The sequence below is a fragment of the Dromiciops gliroides genome, chromosome 1 (assembly GCF_019393635.1).
Source record: "Dromiciops gliroides isolate mDroGli1 chromosome 1, mDroGli1.pri, whole genome shotgun sequence".
NCBI classification, from domain to species: domain Eukaryota; kingdom Metazoa; phylum Chordata; class Mammalia; order Microbiotheria; family Microbiotheriidae; genus Dromiciops; species Dromiciops gliroides.
The window spans coordinates 761,595,607-761,617,975 of NC_057861.1; positions in this window are offsets into that span (position 1 = coordinate 761,595,607).

The window sequence follows — 22,369 nt, forward strand, 5'->3', positions numbered from 1 at the left end:
TGTGTTCCATACACACTTCCGTGTTATGGAATAAATTTCTCTGCAGCTGGTTCAGCCCCTGAAATCCTCCCCAGGATGAAGGCAATAGGATACGGATCCTTTGACTTCTCTGCATATGATCTAAATAGTTTCTGTATGTGTATATGCTTACAAATGTGTGCCTGTGCTTTTGTGGGCAGCAAGGAGAAGAGGGAAGAGGGGCAGGTTCCTCACTGAAGAAATTGAGGAAGAAAGAGGCTGCTGAGAGGCATCATGGTGACTTGATTCTGGGAATGAGAGAATAATGGTGAGAGGGCTGGAGAGAGAGAATGAAGATGGGAAGAGGGAGGTTCAAGAGACCAAGGATGCCTGGAAGAAGTGATAGGCAGGTGGATTAGACTCAGTAACCTGTCTGAACTTCTGAATAGGCTTCCCACCAGGGAGAATCATCATAAGCTAATGGATAAGGAAAAAAGTGGGGGCAGTGTGTTCTATGAATAGACTAGATGTTAGAGAAAGGGAGACTGCAAAGGGACTGGAGGTAGGGGGTTTGTCTCATTGACTTCCAGTTCTTCTATTCCATGAGCACCAAATTGCATCATATTTAAGCTCAGAAGCCAGTCCTTGTTCCCCACATTCTGCCCCACCCAGATGAATCCTATTGTTCAGAGAAAATCCAGATCAGTGTCACCAGGGAGGGTTGGGGCTTGGCTTTTCTCTGCTAAAACTGGGCTGTTTTCTGTAGATCAGGGAAGATGACAAGACTGAGTCCCACTGCATTAGTGTGCACTTTAATCCCTCTACTGAATTGAGTAGTAGATTAAATCTGAGCTTCCTATGACCAATTATGCCCAGTGAGGAGCTGCTAGTTTGATGACTAGTATCATCTAGTCCTAGGCAAAGCAAAGGCTGACTGAGCAGGGATCAAGCCAGTAACTTTGGCCTTGGCTACCCAAGACTCCACTCAATTGTGCCAATAGATCTGCCACACGGAGGGGTTTTGAGAGGAGAGAACTCTTGCAATAGACAAACACTTCTTGAGCACAGGGCTGCTTTGTCAATCCCGACTCCCAATCATTCACACCAGTGAAGGGGAACATTAAACTGGACAACTGAGATAATCAGCTAATCTGTTCTGCTAGGGAACCCTGTGGCTGGAATCGTAATTTGTAGGAGCCTCCTGGACCCTGGAATCTTAGTTTTTCTTCCAGGTTCTTTGTGGAGCTTAGAATCTGCCTTTATTTCTTGCATTCTGTTTATTCTCAGCTACCAAGTCTATTAGGGCCCCTTCTTCTTAGAGCGGAAAGAGAGAGCCTGAGACAAGTAGAAGGTGCTTCTTCCTGGTGGCTCGGCTTGAAGTCTGACACTCTGAGCAGCAGAGAACTGGAATCCAAGTTTGTTCTAAGCTGCAAACACAGAAGGTATGACCAATGCCCTCGACCAATCCAAACACACTTCTTGTGCGATACTGCGGAGACTCATCTAAAGGCTTCCAAAGACATAAACTATTGAGGTCTGTTTTCATTTAGTCTAAAGTGTGTCACTAACTGATTCAGTAGAGAAGGGTTCTCACCTGGCTAAGGCCTCCTGTGCAGAGCATCTCGCCATTTCTTTAAAGGTATGGGATGATGTGGGCTGGTTATTACCCTTACGGCTATTAAGGTAAAATGTAAATATCTATGAAATGAAATATTCTGCCCATCGATACAGCTTGCTGAGATTACTTTTAGAGACTTCTTCTGCCATGTAACAATTTAGCTCTTTGGTTATCTGCATATTGGACAAGTATGCCTTCGATGCCTTTATCCACATCACTGATCCAAATGCTAGACATCGAAGGGCCAGGCAGATCCCTGGGGTCCTGCTCGTGACTTCTTTTTAAGTTGACATTGATTCAGTAATGATGTCTCCTTGGGCTAATTTATTTAAGGAGTTCCAAAAGCACTTGAATGTGTTATTATCTGGCCATTATCTTTCCAGCTTGTCCACAAGGATATCATGAGAGACTTTGTTAGATGCTTTGCTGAAACCTCAGCATTATGTATCTATAGCATCCTCCTAACTGTGTAGTAACTGTTCAGAAAGAAAATTAGGTTAATCTTGCATGACCTGTTCTTGGTGAAGTCATGCTGGCTTCAGGGACTGATCTTTGGGGCCAAGTGTGAAACCTCTTCCACTTGAAAGCCTTCCAGATGTTTGCAGCTAGCTCACTTCCCCCTGAGCCTTCTTTTAAAAATGCTTTGTTGTCAACGTGGAGGGTGATTTCTAGTGGAATCCCCTAGGGATCTATTCAACATTTTTATCAGTGACTTAAGAGAAGCCACAAAAAGCATGCTTGTTACATTGTCATGGAGTAAGAAGCTTGGAGGGCCAGCTAATACATGGAATGACAGTCAGGATCCCAAAGGCTCCAAACGTGGAGCATGATGGATTGAGTTCAAGAAGATGGAAATCAACAGAGGTAAGTGTACAGTTTTCTCTTGTACATATGTAATACTGGTGGGCACCACTGTGGAGTACAGAGGTGGTCAGTTGGAACTTGATCTTTTCTGTTACCTTCTCCCTAATGGACCAGGAAAGAACTGAGTCCTACCTGGACCTTTCCCTTCTCCTCCTTGGGGGTGTGTAATATTTTCTTTGGTCACTTTCTTTTTTTTTTTTTTTTGGCGGGGCAATGGGGTTAAGTGACTTGCCCAGGGTCACACAGCTAGTAAGTGTCAAGTGTCTGAGGCTGGATTTGAACTCAGGTACTCCTGAATCCAGGGCCAGTGCTTTATCCACTGGGCCACCTAGCTGCCCCTCTTTGGTCACTTTCAAGACTCTTTTTCTTTGGAGGTTTAATTAGAAATGCTCTATTAACAACAATCGGCTTACTCTTTTTTTTTTTTTTTGGTGGGGCAATGAGGGTTAAGTGACTTGCCCAGGGTCACACAGAGAGTAAGTGTCAAGTGTCTGAGGTTAGATTTGAACTCAGGTCCTCCTGAATCCAGGGCTGGTGCTTTAACCACTGTGACACTGAGCTGCCCCCGATCAGCTAACTCTTTAGCTAGGGGCAATATCATGTTCTTGGGTTTCCCCCTCTGCCATTTTATGGAGTTTATATCAGATAAGAAATGAGTAGAAATGAGTAGCCTAGAGCCCCCAGTAAGGAAATCTCTAACATTCAGACAGAGGTTTGGCTCTCTGCCCTAATTAAATTTATCTTTATCTCTTGTTAACCTCTGGCCTCTTTGTGTTGGAGGCAAATATTAGGATGCAGGATTATTATTATTAGGATACAGTTTATTTATTAGAATTATGATTAGAATACATTTAGGTAAGAGAAATGAACATGGTATATTATAGTTTCTGTTAGTAGGCATGGTGAGTGGAAACTGGAGGAAAGATGCAGGGCCTAGTTAGGGAATGTCTTTAAGTCCTTGAAGAAGTTAGCACAACTAGGTGCTTCAAGTCCAGTTTTCTGCCCTTAGATGAACGATGGCCCTCTCTGCCCCAGCTTGGTCCTCTGACTTTATCCTCCAACTTTCTTTTTCTTTTGCCTATTACCCCTGTGCCACTGACAGCAGGTCTGGGGATGCCATCTGTCCAGCGATGCTCCTTAGCCATTGAAGCTCCATCTCCTTTCTGTCAATCGGGGTCTCATAGACTGTGTGTGTGTGTGTGTGTGTGTGTGTGTGTGTGTGTGTGTGTCCCTTTAAGAACTTCTGGGAATGCCTCTGCTTTAAAGCCCCAAATCAGTCTCAAGGCTGAAAGGGAATTCTTATATCTTTGAACTATAAACCACAGGATATCAGCTGGTTTCCAAACCCCAACTACACAGAAGCGCTTGCTGCCCATCTCTGCTTTAGTGTCTCCTCTCCCCTCTCCATTTTGCCCTGAAGGTTAGAGAACTGCTTCAACTCTCCTAGTGTGAGCCGGATGACTTGGCATCATATCAAGAAGTTCTCGTGCTGGAGCCCAGGGGGGCTATGGCTGGCACGAAGTGGAGATGCGTGCTTACAGAAGGGTGACCATTATCATGGAGGACGCCAGCCCAAGTTGAAGAGAGGTTCTTTGTAGGCAACAAGGACCCCCGGATCTGGGAGAGTAGCTGGACTCTGCTCTGTCCTGGGAAGACCCGTGTGGAATATTCCATTCCATTCTGGGCATCACATCACATCAGGAAGGGCAGAGATCAGCTTGAGTGAAGACAGCGATGGGCAAGCACAACACCAAGATGACAAACCATCTGAGGGTTGGCTGGAGGGATTAGGGCGTTCAGTCTCGAGAAAAGAAGGTTCAGAGGAGGTGTGAGGCTGCCAGCCAGAGGGCGTGGGGTCTGACTTTCTCTCTTTGGCCCAATAGGTCATAGTAGGAGTAATGGAGGGGAAGCGTAAAGGAGCAAAATGCATTCAAAGGCTTGATGGCAGGAGAAGCCCCCTTGAAGGAGAGGTGCCTGGGAGGGCCCTGGTGGTGGCCTCCAAGCCCGTTTTCTGTGTGTGTCATGGAGCCAGTTTTGGGCAGGGATCACCTGAACTTGCTGTCGTTCAAAGGTTCTGCCGCCTTGAAAACCCAACTGTCACCCCCTTTTCCAAACGCTCACAGAACGTTCCTTTCATTAGAAAGTCCTGGACTCGTCAGGAATCGAGGTCAAACTCTCTGACCTATATTTGACAGACTCTGCCATGTCTTCCCTGTTTTAGCAATTAGCAACATTTAGCAATTTAGCAACATTTGGCCAATGTTGGCCAAAGCTTGCGCGCGGGCGCGCACACACACACACACACACACACACACACACACACACACACACACACACACACACACAGAGACACACCTGCCTGTCCCAAATAGCCCCAACTGCTCCCACAGACATAACCTCATTCAGTGGCTCATTCTGAAGATCCCCATGCTAAGCTCTGCACTCGCTGATTCTGCAGGCACCAAAGGTGACAGGTAGGGCAGAAGTAGGCGCTGGCTCCCTCCTTGCCCAAAGTGACCAGCAGGTTGTACTTTGTTAGCATCTTCCTTCCCTGAGTTCTCCTAACAAAGGCACTGGCCAGGCTCTCTTTCCCCACGGGCTACAGGAACACCATTCTGTAAAGCCCCAAGGGCTCAGTCACTGCTGTCGGAGTCAAGGTCTCAGCCTCTGAGGAGGCTCCCAGCTACAGGATCCATGAGGGGCATCTTGGCTGCTTGAGAAGGAGTTTATGGTGGAAAGAGGGGGGCTGAGCCATGACTTGGTTCATTGCTGCTCCCTTCCAGCCTGTCTTTTCTTGCTTTACTGTCCCCTCCTCCACTCACTAACTGAGTGATTAGTGACTCACCCTCTGCCCAGCTCACCACCAATATCCAAGGCCCCCATTTTCACTGCTGCGCCACACCCTCCTCCATGGCCTCATAACCCCTTGAGGAGCCCATCATTCTCCTGCCCTCCCTCTCCCCTCCCCTGCTCTCCCCATCCCTTCCCCTCCCCCTTCCTCCTTCCCCTCCCTTTCTCATCCCCTCCCTCCTCTTCCCCTCCCTTCCCCCCCCCCCTTCTCCTCCACCTCTCCCCCCTCCCTTCCCCTCTCCCCCTCCCTTCTCCTCCACCTGTTCCCCCTCCCTTCCCCTTTCCCCCTCCCTTCTCCTCCACCTTGGCCCCCCCCCCTTTTCCCCCTCCCCTCCCCCCCCTCTCCCTCCCCTCTCTTGCCCTCTCATCCCTGCCACAAATGGGGGGAACACAGGGAGAAGGCCCCAGCAGCCCCATATCCTGCTCTCAAACTGCCTTCCATTGGGCTCATCTCAGAAACATCACTGGCATTCACGCAGGGTAGGGCAGAGGCAGGGCCCTGGGCACCTTCCCTTGCAGATTATCCGTGATCCAGGCCATGATTTCCTTTGCTCTTTTTGGCCTGGATTCTTCAGAAGGGCTTGATGCTGGTAGCTGAGCTCCAATGTCAAGGGAAAACCAAGCATAGCCCCCAGTTTCAGCTCCATGTGAGGGATGGGTTAACCACCTGCCCTTCGTAGCTTTGCTTTGGGCCCAGTTTGTGACATCATTTGTGACACCCAAGAGTTCCTAGTGAGGAAACTCCTCCCTAGCAGCAGATCAGAGGCTGGTGCCTGCTCTGTGGGGACCAGTCTTAGAGGTGTCCGGTGGGGCTGGGTCCAGGCTTCCCGACCCCTTCTTGTCCTCCTGAGGCAAGGGCCACCCCCAGGGCAGGGCTTCAATGCCTCCCAGCCACATCTTTGTTAGGATTCAAGCTCTGGGCCGGACATTCGAGACCCCTCCCAGTCCTCTGCCTTGACCCCGTCGGAGGCTTCTCTGCTGCTGTTATTCCCTTTTAGGTGGCGTCCAACAGGACCCACTCTTTGTTCCCTCTTCTCCCAATGATCTCTTGCCTCCAGGTCTTTGATCTTGCTGTTTCCTCTCTCTCTAATGCCCTTCTTCCCATCCTCTTCCACCTTCACCTGGTAAATGCCCGTCCTCCTCTGCCAGGAAGCCTTTGTCACCCCCTGGCTCAGCCACTTCCTGTGTAGCACTGTGGGAGGGGTCTTCCTTTTCCAGATTGGGAGCTCTAGGAGGGCAGGGACTCTGGGACCCCCTTCTTTGCATCTTGAGCCCAGGCACTCAGTAGACACCCAGGGCTTTGTTGACAGGCGGACTGTGAACTCCCTTGGTCCAGGCTCTCTGTCCCCTCAGCGATGACTCACTCCCACATGCAGTCCTGGGCACCAGAAAATATACTTCCATTATCAGCATTAAGGACTTGCTCATTCCTCTCTGACCCCCTCCCCCTTCCAAGTCCAGGCCTGGTTCCCTTCGGCCTCTGTTCTCCCATAAAGCCAGTCTCTCTGCTGGTTTTACGATGACGTCTGTGGCAGGCTCGAGATTTATGACTTTGCGTCTGGAATGAGCTCAGCCCGCTCCTGGCTGGGGACAAGGCTGGAGGGAGGCTGGGATGTATCTTCCTTGCAGAAAAGGAGGGCTTTGCTCTGCTCACACCTTGAAGCCATCAGCAGCACCCTAAACCCTGGCAGGGCCAAAGGAGGGCCAGTCTCACTGTGAGATATGGGGGGCCTCTGTGGGGACAGACACAGCAGAAGCTGGGATGACCTCTCCTCCTGCCCCATGAGCAGGTTCCTTGGGGATGCCCCTGGGCAAGCCTGGGCATTTTGGTGCTACAAGGACTTGGGGTGTGTAAGGGCTGCTGGCATCTGTGCCCAAGGGGTAAGCTCTTTTGTACAGATCCAGAGCTGGCTAGAGGCTGAGAAGGGGGCCTGGGAGACCCTTTGTCTCATGACTCAGTCTGGACTTCCCATTTAGAAAGAGATGCTGGTGGCTGCAGATGAGGTGCTGGGGAGGGGAGAAGAAGCAGGAGGAGACAGGGTTGTATCGCCCATGTAGCCTCTGGGCTGCTAGGCTTTACAGCTGAGCATGGTGTGTGTGCACGCATGCACGTGCCCATGTGTATGCATGGGCACATGCACGTGTACATATGTGTGCATGCCCCTGCAGGTCTTCCTTTCCAAGAGATTTCATTTGAGGAGCATTGCTCATTCATCATCTTTCTCCCCAAACTCCCCCGCTACCTTCACTACCATCATATAGGGCATCCCCCTCCTCCCACACGCTCAGGGTCACACCTGAGGAGTCCACCTGGGATCCTCATATACTCTCACTCCCCATAGCCAAGATGGTGCCAAGGCCTGGCCATTTTAGCTTCGAAGCTTCTCCCAGATACCCGCCTTTCTGCCCCCCCCCCCCCCCCGCCCTGCCCTGACGAAGACCTCATTGCTTCTCGCCCGGACTGTGACAGCAGCTTTTGGGAGAAGCGTCTGCCTGCTTCAGTCTCTCCCACTCCAGTCCATCTTCCCTTCAGCTACCAAAGTGCTTTTCCTAAAGAACAAGCCCAATCATTCCCTGCCCCCCCTCCCTCCCCCCCAGTACACTGCAGGGGCTCCCTGTCACCTCCAGGAGCAAACACAAAGTGTTCCGTTTGGCATTTGAGGTCCCTCATAGCCTGGCCCTCTCCCACAAGACTTCTTACGCCCTACTCTCCAACACACATCCTTTGGCCCAGGGACCTCCTGACTATTCCATGAACATGACCCTCCCTCTCTTGGCTCTGGGCATTTCCTCTGGCCACGTCTTCTGCCTGGGACACTCTCCCTCCTCAGCTCCAACTGCTGACCCCCCAGGCTTCCCTGAAGTCCTAGCTAAAATCCTGCCTCCTCCAGGAAGCCTGCCCAGCCCTTCTTAGCTCATTACCTCTGATGTCTCCTCTATCGCCCCTTTGGGAGCCGTGTTCGAATGCTGACTCTCCCAATAGACTGTGAGCTCCTTGACAGCAGGGGCTGCTTTTGGCTCCTTTTGGATCCCTGATGCTTAGCACAGTGCCAGGCACACAGTGGCACTTAATAAATGCTTCCTGCCTGCCTGCCTAACTGGAGACACAAAGGATTTTAGTCACCATCTGAGTCTTGACTACCCAACCCATTGTGAAGACATGTTCCTTGTGACTGTCAGGGCACAAATGGACCCGTTTACCGAGCAGCCTTCCCATGAGTCAGTGGGCTTGAAAATGAGCTGCATTCTGAATGCCCAGAAATCAATAATAATGCCAGGAATAGCAAGAGGACAGAGAGAGCCCAACCCGCTCACCAATTACAGAAGCCGCAAGTCTGTGTCCAGAAGGAGCCACTCCCAGGCCAGCACTAGATGCTCCGAGCCAGCGGCACCTGCAGGAGCATAATCTGATCCCCCCAATTCCTGGAAAATCGTGTTTTTTTTTTTTAAAAGAAAAAGGAAAGGTGCCCTTAAGGAGGCCCTGACTGTGCTCTGCTCCCAAAGCGGCTCGCTCTCAGTACCCTGCCCCCACCTGTCACCAGCTTCCCCTTCCTTCCAGTCTCCATCCTTGCTCCTCCTCTTCTTCAGATCAGATGAGAGCTCTCCCCAAACAGCCTTGCCCCTCCTTAGCTTTCCAGGCTCTCCCCACACTGTGCTTGCTGGTCCTTGTCATGAGCCCCATCTCCCCTTGTGGGAGGCAGGGCCTTTTGTGGGGAAGGCCCCTGCCCTGCTTCATTGCTGCTTGGAAGTCCTGGTTTTCTTCAAGATGGTGCTCCTGGTCGCTTCAGCTGCTGGAGCCTTTCCTGCCAAGGTTAGCTAGTATCAGCTCTGCATGACTCACGTGTAGACCCATGCATCCCCATGTTGTAGCCCCCCTTTAGAATATCAGCTTCTGGAGGCCAGGGACTTGCACCGTCATATCCCAAGCTCTTTGCACAGGGCCTGGAACATTGGAGGCCTTATAGAAATGCTTGTTGGTTAATTGATCATTTGATTGGCTGAAGCAACTCTGGAAGACCAATTCTGAGCTGGAGAAGTGTTACTATCAGTCAGTGGAGAGGGGCTATCCACCTTGATCAAAACACAGACCTTTGGGACACCAAGTGCACCAGGATGTGCTCTAGGGACTTGCCTGTGTTCCCCCCCCCAGCGTGCCTAGCACTGCCCTTCCCTTTTCTCTACTCTTGTCATCCCAGTAATGAGGTTGTCCAAGGGCCTCGCCCCACAGGAAGACTGGCTCTTTCCCTTTTGTCCTTGTGCTGCCAGCTTCCAGTCTTTAGTGTAGGTCCTGGCACTAGCAGGTGCTCTATGAATGACCGCGGGATTGAAGGAAACTGAAAGCAGAAAGAGCCTAAGGTATGCAGAGGCAGAGTAGGCTAAGGATGGGCAGGGATGGGGCGAGGGGGACTTGGATTGTCCAGAACCTGACTTCTTTCTCACTCAGGCAGACAGAGGAGCTCAGAAAGCCTGAGCTTGTCTTTGTCTTTAAAAAGAGCTGTATTGTCATTTATTTATTTATTTATCCATGTATCCATTCATTTATTTAGTTAAATATTTTCCAATTATTAATTAATTAACATTAAAACATTTTAATATTTCTGAAATTTTGAATTCCAAATTCTCTCCTTCTCTCCAGTCTCTCCCCTACCCATTGAGAAGGGAAGTAATAGGATACCCATTAGACATGTGAAGTCATGCAACACATTTCCATATTAGCCATGTTACAGAAAAGCAAGAAATAGAAAATGAACAAAAAGGCTTCGATCTGCACTCAGAGTTCACCAGCCTAAGCTGGTCTTGAAGATACATTCACTCTTCAGAAGGTGGAGGTAGTCATTGGAAGGATAGGAACCTTTGGAGGAAGATCTTAGCTTTTATAAGCTAACATGAGATAAGGAGGTGGAAGTCAGATGTGGTCTAATAGCTAGTAAATATCCGCTGCCAATGGCCTAAAGAAAGTGTAACTGCTCTCCCAAAGTCCACTGGCATGGGCTCTCTCATTACTGATGAAGATAGAGGTAAGAGTTTCATTTCTGAGCAAGTCTCCCTTTGGAGTCTCTCGAGCCAGAGTCCCTCTTCGGGACAGTGTCGTGTGGGAGTTGGCTTCCAGTTTCAAAGAGAGAGATGGAAGAGGCCAACACAGTTTCAGGTGGCTGAAGGAAGAGGACTTTGGAGAAAACATCGAGGGGAATACTCACTCTCTATTATTGTCTCTTCCTCCGAGCTTGCTGCTCCAGAGACTTGGAGGAGTTTGTTTCCTGAGATGAGATCTGGGACTCTTGGTTGCCTTCAAGGTCCCTCCTAATTTTAAAATATTATGATCTGATATGTATCTATCCATCTGTATCTTATCAGTCTCTGATATCCTTCTATTGACCTATCAACTATCTACCCTTATCTATCTATGAATCTATCATCTATCTACTTCTCTCTCTATTACTTATATCTATAAATCATAGAGACTATATAGATTGGATGGATAGGCAGATAGACATTTCAATAGTGGTAATAGCCATACCTCTGAAATAACAGACTTTTGAAGAAGTATCAGAATGTCCTTTACCTTTTACCCCAATGATATTTTTCTTAGTTTCAAGACACTGGCATTCCCCAAAGGGTTTTAGCCAACCAGCCCAGACCTCGGTGTTCAGACATGCTGTTTGGAGATATGAATTAAGGTGTGGCACAGGTAATGAGACCACCTGCTCAGCTGAGAAGGCCAGTGATCTTCTCACCTTGTGATCTTTTGGGGGCAATTGCCAATAAGACACTATATGCCAAATCTATGGAAAAAGGTAAAGTTTATGAAAAAGAAAGGAAGGAAGGAAGAGGAAGAGTGAAGAAGAAAAATTTTAAATGCAAATTATTGAGTATATGAGATGTCAGGAAAATTTCTGCCTCAGTGAAGCTCAAAGGAACCCATAACATATAAAACATATCATCCGTTGGAAAGAGAGCCCTTAACAGAGCTTAACAACAACAACAACAACAACAAATGCATGCACATTCATGAAAGGAGGGTAGCGAGGAATTCCTTCTGGACAAGTCTGGATTACTTAGGCCTCTAAAGCGACCTACGAAAAGACTTACTAAATCCCAGGTCTCATTAAACAGCTTGCTCCATCAAAAAAGACGCATGAGCTGGCCCGCAGTCCATGGGCCCAGGGAAGAAGAGCAGCAGTCCCAAGAAAGGCACCATGCCCTTCTTATCCATTGCTTCCCCAGCGACCAAGATGAGAGAGGATGTCAGGCCTCCCACAGAAGCATCTCCTCTTCATGGTGTCCCTCTGCCACTTCCAGCTTCCAGGGGTCGCTGCCTCCTTTGTGCCGCCAGGACCGAGACCCTGCTTAGCACATCCCAGGCAATAGCCTCACTTCCCTTCCTACTCTATTTACAAGCTCTGCCATATCAGAAGGCCCCCCCAAACGAAATGTCGTTTCTTTTTTAAAGGCTGAGTCAAGGGGTTCCTATCCTGTCTACAATAGAAAATTACCTCCTCAATCCAGAAAATGTGACTTCTCAAGGGCTGTTATGATTCTCATTGGAACTGAGTGCAAGAAAATTGTGGTCCCACCCAACCAAATTCTAAGAAACAAGAAGGTGACTCTGTGTCTTCCATAATTACAAAATTAACAAGGATTCTTGAAAAGGCATGTGGAAGAGTGAGAGGAGAAAGCGGAGGGGGCAGCTAGGTGATGCAGTGGATAAAGCACCGGCCCTGGATTCAGGAGGACCTGACTTCAAATCCTGTCTCAGACACTTGGCACGTACTAGCTGTGTGACCCTGGGCAAGTCACTTAACCCTCATTGCCTTGCAGAGAGAGAGAGAGAGAGGAGAAAGTAGGGATCTGTAGTGTGTTGAACTGACTGCTGACAGGGTTCAAGGAGGAGAGGACCAGAGATCTAGAGTCAGGAGGGACCTTGGAATCCACTACTCCAATTTTACAGAGGAGTAAACTGAGGCTTAGGTGTTGCATTAGATTTGGGCTTCCTACTTTAGCAAACTTTTCTTAAGCCTCAGAGGCAGTGAGTACTCATGGGAGGAGCCCAGAGCCAGTGAGCACTCACTGGAGGAGCCCCAGAGATAGTGAACATTCATAGGAGGAACCCAGAGGCAGTGAACACTCACTGGAGGAGCACCACCCATGGAGTTAGACACAAGTCCAAATCTTGACTCAGACACTTCTTAAATTTGCCATTCTGAGCTGTCGGTTCAACTCCCTGAGCCTCAGTTTCTTCTTCTATGAAATGATAATATAATATGCCAACATGATTCACAGGGTTGTTGTGAAGAATATTTTTAAAATCAAATTGCAGTGTAATGTGGACTATAGTTATTGTCGTCACCATCATCATTCTGTGCCACTTCCAAAGGAATTTACAATCTAGCAGGACAATGAAGAAAGGCATCCAAACACAGGGGCGACAAGAGCCCTGGAGAAGTCTGTAAAATCCAGGGAAGGACCTCTTTGACTTGGGACGGCTGGTAGTAAAATAGGAGGACAGAGTCAGCAGGCAGAGGGAAGGACCACAGGTGTGAAGGCCAGAGAAGCCAGGAGGCTGCTGTCAGGGAACGGCATGCAGTCAGGCTTTGTGTGGCATATACTATTGGAACTGTCATGAAAATGGGTTTAAAAGGTAGGTCAGAGCCAGCTTGTGAAAGGCCTTGGACGCCCATTTCCTGAGTCATTTGTAATGCTTGTTTGTTTTTTATCCAGCAGGCAATGGAGAGGCCTGATGGCTTTTGAACAAGGAAGTGCTATGACCAGACCTCTGCATGTCTCAGTGGTCATGGGAAGGATGCAGGCCAAGGGTTCCATTAGCAGTCGATCACAGTAGGCTGGCCAGGAGTTAGGGAGGTTCTCCATGGAGGGAGTAACAGTGAGTATGGGAATGGGGATCTGGATCAAGCTTGGCACATAATCAGGCAGGGTCTGGAGCTGCTGAGCAACACGGCAGGTTCAAGGACGACTGCAAGGCCTTCAGGTGGCTGAGAGAATGATGGCGCATCTGCAGAAATGGACAGATGGGAGGAGCCATAGGTTTTGGAGAAAAGATGACTTGTTTTATCTTGTTTATGTTAGATTAGAGGTGTCAGTGAGACAACCAGGCAGAGGCATCCAACAGGGAGGGAGAGATGCAGCTGTGGGCATCAAAAGAAAGGTAGGACCCATAAATAAGAACTTCAGAAGCCTATTTATGCCGGTGATAGCTGGAGTCCTGGTGTGCGTGTGGTTACCATGAGACAAAGGATATGTAGAAGGACAGATCTCTCTCTCTCTCTCTCTCTCTCTCTCTCTCTCTCTCTCTCTCTCTCTCTCTCTCTCTCTCTCTCTCTCTCCCTCTCCCCCTCTCTCTTCCCCCCTCTCTCTCTATCCCTCCCTCTACCCCTCTCTCTCCCTCTTTTCCTCTCTCTCTCTCTCCCTCCCTCCCTCTCTCTCTCCCTCCATCCCTCCATCCCTCCCTCTCTCTCTCTTTCCCTCCCTCCCTCTCTGCCTCCCCCTCTCTCTCCTTCCCTCTACCCCTCTCTCTCCCTCTTTCCTCTCTCTGTCTCTCTCTCTCTCTCTCTCTCTCTCTCTCTCTCTCTCTCTCCCTCCCTCCCTCCCCTCTTTCTTTCTCTCTCTTCCTCTCCCTCCCTCCCTCCCTCTCCACACTTTACTGCTTGGAGGTCAGAAGGAGGAGGATGGACAAGTTGAGGACACCAAGAAAGATTAGCTAAACAGAGAGCCAGGAACAGGCGATATCATGGAAGCCAGAGAAGAGATTATCAAGGAGAGATTTGCCCAATGCTGAAGAGAGGTCAATGAAGAGAATTGAGAACAGTCCATTGAAGTGATAGTAAATAATAATAACAGCAATGACTAACATCCATACGGTGCTTACTACCTGCCAGGCACAGGGTTAAGCATTTTTATAGTTACTTCCTCATTTGATCCTCACAACAACATTGGGAGGTAGGTGCTATTGTTAGCCCATTTTACAGATGAGGAAACTAAGGTGAACAAGTTAAGTGCCTGGCTTATGCCACACAGCTAATAAGTGTCTGAGGTCATATTTGAACCTGACTCTAATCCTATCCACCGTACACATTCAGCTGCCAAGTGTAGCCCAGATGCGAATGAGATAAGGAGTGAACAGGTGCTAAGATAGTGGAGTCGAGTCGTGGAGAGCTCTTTCTTGAAATTTAGCAGTGAAGGAAGAAGAGAGATAGGACAATGGCCTAGGTGCTAAGCAGGGCTAAGGAAAGAGAGCTTTTTTGGTAAGCTTGTTTACAGTCAGAAGGAAGGAGCCCAGTAGGAAAGGAGACATTGAAGGTAGAGAGAGTACTGGTTGACAGAACCAAGCTGGGACCGGTGGGGGGGGGGGGGGGATGGAAATGGCATCACAAGCATGACTTACAGCCATTGGCTCAGACTAAAGGGAGGGGCACCTCATCTTTGGAGACTGATATATTCTACTTGGCTCCAGCAGCAGAACTAAGAACCAATAGAGGGTGTTGAAATTAAGATCACAAGCCACAAGGAGGCAAACAGACTTCGGCTCAATAAAAGGGAGCATGTTCTAACAGTTAGAACCCAGTAGACATGAAATGGGCTCTGTAGCAACCATACAACACATACCTGCAAAGCAGAGAGACTGGAAACCCCCCTGCCCCCTTTGGTGCTGATGACACAGCTATACAAGACTTCAGGGTTGGCAGGTGGGCACTTCATGCCTGACCTTTCCCTAAACACCGTGGCTCAGGGCAACTTTCCAGAGGACATGTGAAGGCAGAGAGAGCCCCAATCTGCAGCTGAGTCTGAGCTAAGAAATCAGAAGTGGGAAAGCTGTCCCATGGAAAGTGGTGTTGGCTATCTCCTGCCCTCACCAGCCCAGCCTGCTGTGACTCGGGGCACAGGGACAGCTGGCTTCCTGGGCCTGCTGGTGCCATGCTCTCTCTGCCACCTGCAGAAAGTTGAGTCAGGCTGTTGATCACCCATTATCTCTCTGCTCTCTAATCCCGGGAGAGACTCCTGTTGGGCTGGACTTCCTGCAGGCATTTGCCTAGAAAAGTGGATTGTTCGGTCTCCTTGAGCCTACGTTTGGTTTGTCACGATTGTAGCCCCTTCTGAGAGCTTTCTCACCATCCTCGCCCCAGGACAAACGGAAACAAAGACAGATGCCACCCATCACGACTTGAACCCTTACCACTGAGGCTGACATGAACCAGCGCATTTGCCATAAAGCCAGTGAAACAGAATTACCGTAAAATTAATTTTAGACACATATCATTTAAAGCCTCTGTTGGGAACTTATTTGATTGCACAGCTCCTTGATTGCCCTGTAGCAGAGATCCGCAAGTCCATGAAACATTTCCTATTAAAATGCACATTAAATTCTTCTTATGGTATGGATTCATCACCGTGTGGAAGAGATTAGAAATGCCACTCACGCTCATGAGAACCAGAAGCTGCCTCCAGGGAGTCCAGATGACACAGGTACCAAGCCTCTGCTGGAGGTAGTCTGGGGACCGGACTTTGAATTCTCCCCTCCGACCTTCTTGACGCTGGGCCGGTCAAGTCACCTTCCCGGCCCCATCTTACCTCTTCTGTAAAATGGAGAGCCAGGCTCAGCCGGCTTCTTGGGCGTGCTTCTGCCTGTAACTCCGTGCTCCTCTGGCCCCAAGGGTATCACACAACATAACTTCTCCCCTGAAGGAGTCAGGCACATCTTAGGTGATTTCCCATCCCTCTGCTTCATTGCCAGAATGAGAGATGAAAGAGAACAAAAACAGAGGCCAAAGATTGGAAGGTCCTTGAAGGTGGGACTGGGTCTATTGGCATTTATAATCTCAGCACCTGGCACAGGACCTAGGACTTTATTGATAGAGGGAACTACTAGAGAAGAAACCCTTCCCATCTACACAGACTGGTGCCTGTTTTGTACCTGCAGACTTAGGGAGCTGCCACAGCTCTGGGACAGCAGGATTCAGAGGTGGCTCTTGAACCCACACCTTGTTTTTTATTGATATCAGTGGTTTATGTTAATCTTCATAATTTCCCCCAGTCTTCTCTCCCCCCTACAGAGAATCATTCCAAATAACAAAAATCTCAGTACCTTTTTCCTCATTCAGGGAGATCCTGGATAACAGAGATGTAGAATAGTCAGATCCCAGAGGGGATGGGGAGGCATTTGGCTACCTGGCCTGCACCTGAGCCCTTCTGGTACTAGAACTCCATTCAATGCACCCAAGCACAAAGCACAGAAAGGACCCTCAAATCCACTTTTTAAAATGACTGTCGTTTGGGGAAGGAAGCAGAAACCCCACCCCCAACCCCCAAGAGGCCCAGAATGCTTCCCATCTGGCTGTCTAGAAGGAGAAGCTTGGGTCATCTGGGAACTGCCCAACATTATCCTTGTTAACTTGGTGCTAAGTTCAGCTGTCTGGGTCCTGCCCTTACTTCCTGAGTATTAGGGCCTGAGATAAAGGCCTGCTGGTCCCACCCTAGTTATTGCTCTGACAGTGAGAAGGAACCCTTGTTAGTGGCAGTGACAGACAGCCTCTCATGGCCGGCAAGGTTGTTGCCTTAAAGGGAGATAGTGGCAAACAAGATCTAGTTTAAGCTGAAATATTCCTCGACATAAGGACGACTTCCTCAAACCCTTTCTTAAACCCAGAAAGCAGAGTGCTTCATTCATTCCTTCATGCATTGATTCCTTCATTCAGTGAGTCATTGCTTCTTTCGACAAGCATTAATCATGCTAATTATAGTTAACACTATCTAATTATATGTGACATTATTAATTGTATTTATTATGCTAATCATTAATTAGCACTGAGCCAGGTGCTGGGACACAAAGTAAAAAGAAAATAGTCCTTGACCTGGAAGAGCTGATATTTGGGGGTGGGAGGTGGGGTTGGCAACTTAGCGTTGAAACATAGAGTGAAATGCCAAAGATTCACAAAGTAATTCTGGTGGTGGTGGAGGAGGAGGTGGAAGGTGCTCCCAGTGTGGGTCCTAGCCTTGGTACCACCACTGAATAGCTGTTGAATGGAGGTAAGCCATTTCCCAACTGGCTGTTTGTGTAATTGAGGCAGGCCACTTCCCTGCTCACAGGGTCTGTTTTCTCCTCTGCAGAATGAACAGGTGGGACTTGTGAGGCAGATCTAAAAGTCCTTTCCCATTCTAGCATTTTATGCCCCATTAATCTTGATCCCATTAGCATATAAGTAAAGGCCATGAGATCTGCTGAATGCTCAAGAATTGGTGTCTTTCTTCACAGAGTCTCAGAAGCTTCCAGAAGGAAGGGAACCCAGAGACCAACTGGACCCACTCACCCATGAAAAAGAGCCCTCTGCACAATACATTGGACACGTGGCCTCCCAGCATCTGCTCCAATGCGTCTCAGGAGGGGCTGCACCTCTGGAGTCACCTCCTATGAAGAGGGAAGGATCATGGGAACACCGTGACAGAGTTGGCCTCAAGGCATTGGGATTCATTCTGCTGTAGAAAGCCAGTAGCCCAACTCTGAAATCTGGGTTGCTCCCCTGGCTTCAGCCTGGGGTTCCTGGTTGGTTCTGGGAGTTGACTTTGGCCATCTCTGGCCACTGTGGGTCTCTGATGACCCTTCCTACTCATCCATTCTTTCTGGCAGTCTCTCATTATGGAATGTCTATTGACTTCCACTGCACTCATGTAATCCACATGATAACCAAACCCAGGCTGAAGGCAGAAGCCATGGGTCACTCTGTATGGGCACACTGCTAATGTCCCTCCTTCCACAGCATGGTCAGGAATGCCATGAATGCATGAATCAGGGAGCAAGTTAAGAGACTGGCCTTCAGGGATCAGCTCTGGTTTAGAAGATTGGAGAGAGTAGACAGCAAAGGTCGGACATTTGGGGCAAAAATATAGGTCTCTGGCTAGCCCTGTCTAGCTCTGGTGCTGTTGAAGAAAGAACTCATTAGAGATAAGTCAAAGCAGAAACGTCCCTTATTCAATGGAAGCAAAATTCAGGTCAGACTTCTCTTTGGCCAACATATCTTTCATTCATTCATGGCAGATATATGGGACAGTGGCTGCTGATGGGAAGCCTAGGCCTGAATGGACTGCAGCCTGGCTGCCCTCTTCCCCTACCAGCTACCCCTGTGTCCTTTTTCTTCATCCTGTGGCTACTGTGGCCCCAGGAGCAGGAGCTTCAGCCACAAAGAGGTAGCTCCCTCTGGACCGAGAAGTTAAATCATTGGGAAGCTCTAGTCCAAGAAGCTATTTTGTCAGCAGAACCATTTTTGAAGGCATAAGAATCTCTTGCTGCTAAGATCAGAAGTGAATGCTTTGGGGCAGCTAGGTAGTACAGTGGATAGAGCACCGGCCCTGGAGTCAGGAGGACCTGAGTTCAAATCCGGCCTCAGACCCTTGACACTTACTCGCTGTGTGACCCTGGGCAAGTCACTTAACCCCCATTGCCCTGGAAGAAGAAAAAGAAGAAGAAGAGGAAGAAGAAGAAGAAGTGAATTCTTTTTGGCAATGCCCAAGATTTCCCTTCTCTCCACTCTCCTCATCTGCTATTCTTCCTTTTTTGGCAAATTTAGTTTTCCAGTTTTCAGTGAAATCCTCTTCCACGTGTCTGCTACCTGCTTTGACTCAATTCAGCAGAGAACTTGCTGCTCCTTTGACATGGAATCATGAACTAGCCTGAACCAATTCCCTGCTGTAGGCATGTTTCCCCACTTCTTAGTATTCCAACTAGTATTGAAATATGAATGCTCTGTACAGACAACATTAATGCATCTAGGATATGAAGGGAAGTGGCTGCAAAAAAAATCTTTGTATCAAAATTTTCTGAAAAGGTTTGGTATCCGGGTTGTATAATTTATATATTATATAAACATATATGTATATACATGTGTGTGTATACACACACACATAATATGTATACATATATGCTATTCCCCGATAGATACAGGATCAAAGGATATGAATAAATAGAACATAAATAGAACAGCAGAGTGTTCATGACCATGAGGCTCTAAATCCCTCAAAGTAAGAGAAATGAAATTAAATGATGCTGAAGCTTCCTCTCACACCCTGAAAACTGGCAAAATGACAAAATGGAAACAGTCAATATTGGGGTGTGTGTGGAAGGATAAGCACACTAGCACACAGTCAGTGGAACTGTGAAATGGCAAACCATTAAAACATCTTTTAACATTTTAATTTAAAGTTTTGATTCCAAATTCTATCTTTCCCTCCCTTCCTCCCCTCCCCTTTCCCTGGTGCAGTAAGCATTTGGATATATGGGTTATACATGTGCAATTATGTAAAACATTACAATATTAGTAATTTTGTATAAGAAAACTTGAATAAATGAAAGAAAGGAAAGAAAGTGAGAAATAGTATGCTTCAGTCTGTATTCAATCAATATCAGTTCTTTCTCTCTAGGTGAATTTGTCCTTTAGGACTGTCTTGGATTATTGTATTGCAGAGAACAGCTAAGTCATTCACAGTTGATTATCACACAATGTCACTGTTACTATGTGCAACATTCTCCTGGTTCTGCTCATTTCACTATACATCAGTTCATACAAGTCTCTCCAGGCCTTTCTGAAACCATCCTGCTTGTCATTTCTTATAGCACAATAATATTCCATCACCATCATATACCACAGCTTGTTAGGCTTTCCCCAGTTGATGGGCATGCCCTCAATTTCCAATTCTTAGTCACCCCAAAAGAGTTTCTATAAGTATTTTTGTATGTTGGTCCTTTTTCCTTTTTTTTTTTTTTGATGACTTTGGGATACAGACCTAACAGTGGGATTGCTGGGTCAAAGGGTGTACCCAGTTCTATAGCCCTTTGGGCAGAGTTAATAGCACAATTTTTGTATTTTGAATTTCTCTGTTTCTGAAGAGTGGAGCTTTCAGCCAGATTGTGTGAAGGAACAAGAGCATCTACCAGACACTGGACTTTTTCTTCTCCTTTCTCCATCTTAGACCTTTCTGTGGGGGCAGGAAACTATGACGAGTCATCAGACTGTGTAAGTGTAGTGACGTGGAAGAAGGCAGCCTCCACATCAAGGTTTAGAGAGAGGGGTGGCTGTCACCAGGCTTCAGAGCTCAGCTGTGGTGGGGAGATTAACACCGGTGGCAGTCTGGACACAGGTACAGGAGTGGAGGATGAGGCTGGGAAGGCTAATGACTCTATTTTTTTCTTTTCTTATTCCTAGGACTAACATTTGTAGTACAATACTGAGCAATAGTGGTGATCATGGACAGCCTTGTGTCACCCCTGATCTTATTGGGAAGGCTTCTAACTTATCCCTATTGCATATAATGCTTGCTGATGGTTTTAGATAGATACTGTTTATCATCTTAAGGAAAGCTCCATTTATTCCTGTACTCTCTAGTGTTTTTAATAGGAATGGGTGCTGTATTGTGTCAAAAGTTTTCTCTGCTTATAATGAGATAATCATATGATTTTGGTGAGTTTTGTTATTGATGTGGTCGATTATGTTGATAGTTTCCCCAGTATTGAATCAGCCCTGCATTCCACCTATAAATTCCACTAGGTCATAGTGTATTATCCTGGTGATAAATTGCTGTAATCTCTTTGCTAATATTCTATTTAGAATTTTTACATCAATATTCATTAGGGAAACCAGTCTAAAATTTTCTTTCTCTGTTTTAGATCTTCCTGGTTTAGGTATCAGCACCATATTTGTTTCATAAAAGGAATTTGGTAGGATCCCTTCACCTATTTTTCCATATAGTTTGTATATTACTGGAATTAATTGTTCTTTAAATGTTTGGTAGAATTCACTTGTAAACCCATCTGATCCTGGAGGTTTTTTCTTAGGGAGTTCATTGATAGCTTGTTCAATTTCTTTTTTCTAAAATGGGCTGATTTAAAGATTTTATTTCCTCTTCTGTTAATCTGGGCAATTTATATTTTTATAAATATTCATCCATTTCATTTAGATTGCCAAATTGATTGGCATATAGTTGGGCAAAATAGCTCCTAATTATCGCTTTAATATCCTCTTCATTGATGATGAGCTGGCAGATTTCAGAAAAACCTGGAAAGACTCAAGTGGACTGATGCTGAGTGAAGTGAGCAGAACCAGGAGAATGTTGTACACAGCAACAGCTATACTGTGTGATGATCAGCTGTGCTAGACTTAACTCTTCTCAGCCATACAATGATCCAAGACAATTCCAAAGAACTCATGATGGAAAATGTTCTCCACATCCTGAAAAAAGAACTGTGGATTCTGAATGTGGACTGAACCACACTGTTTCTACTTCTGTTTTTTTTTTTCTTTTTTGAGGTTTTCCCCTTGTGTTCTGATTCTTCTTTTACAACGTGACTAATGCAGAAATATGTTTAATATGATTGTACATATATAACCTATATTAGATTTCTTTCTGTCGTGGGGAGGGGAGAGGGGAGGGAGGGAGGAACATTTGGAACTAAAAATCTTATGAAAAAAGTTGTCAAAAACTATCTTTACATGTAACTGGAAAATAATAAGATACTCTTATGAAAAAAAATCCTCTTTGTTGGTGGTGAATTCACTCTAATTTTTGATGCTGGTAATTTGGTTTTCTAAGGCTAAACTGGACAGTGATATGGATGGAAACTCTTGGTCAGTAAGGCTTTGAGGTTGGCACATAGAGCACTGTCTTGGAGAGTAGCAGCATTTGGAGCTGGGTCCCATTCAATTCAGTCTGTAAGGTCGTTGTGCTTAGTAGGGCTACCTGGCCCCAGTGAGATTACGTGACTATCTAATGCTCGAGAAAAGGGCTCTGATATATAGGCACTTGGACCATCCATTTGCCTCATCACTGTGAGCAGTTCATTTTCTCAGTAGTGGCTCCTCATGGCTCTGGTCCCTTTGTTTCATTTTCTTCTTTCTTTCTTTCTTCCTTTCTTTCTTTCCTTCTGCTAAGGGCAGTGAGGGTTAAGTGACTTGCCCAGGGTCACATAGCTAGTAAGTGTCAAGTGTCTGAGGCTGGATTTGAACTCAAGTCCTCCTGAATCCAGGGCTAGTACTTTTTTTGTTTTGTTTTGTTTTGTTTTGTTTTGCTTTTGCAGGGCAA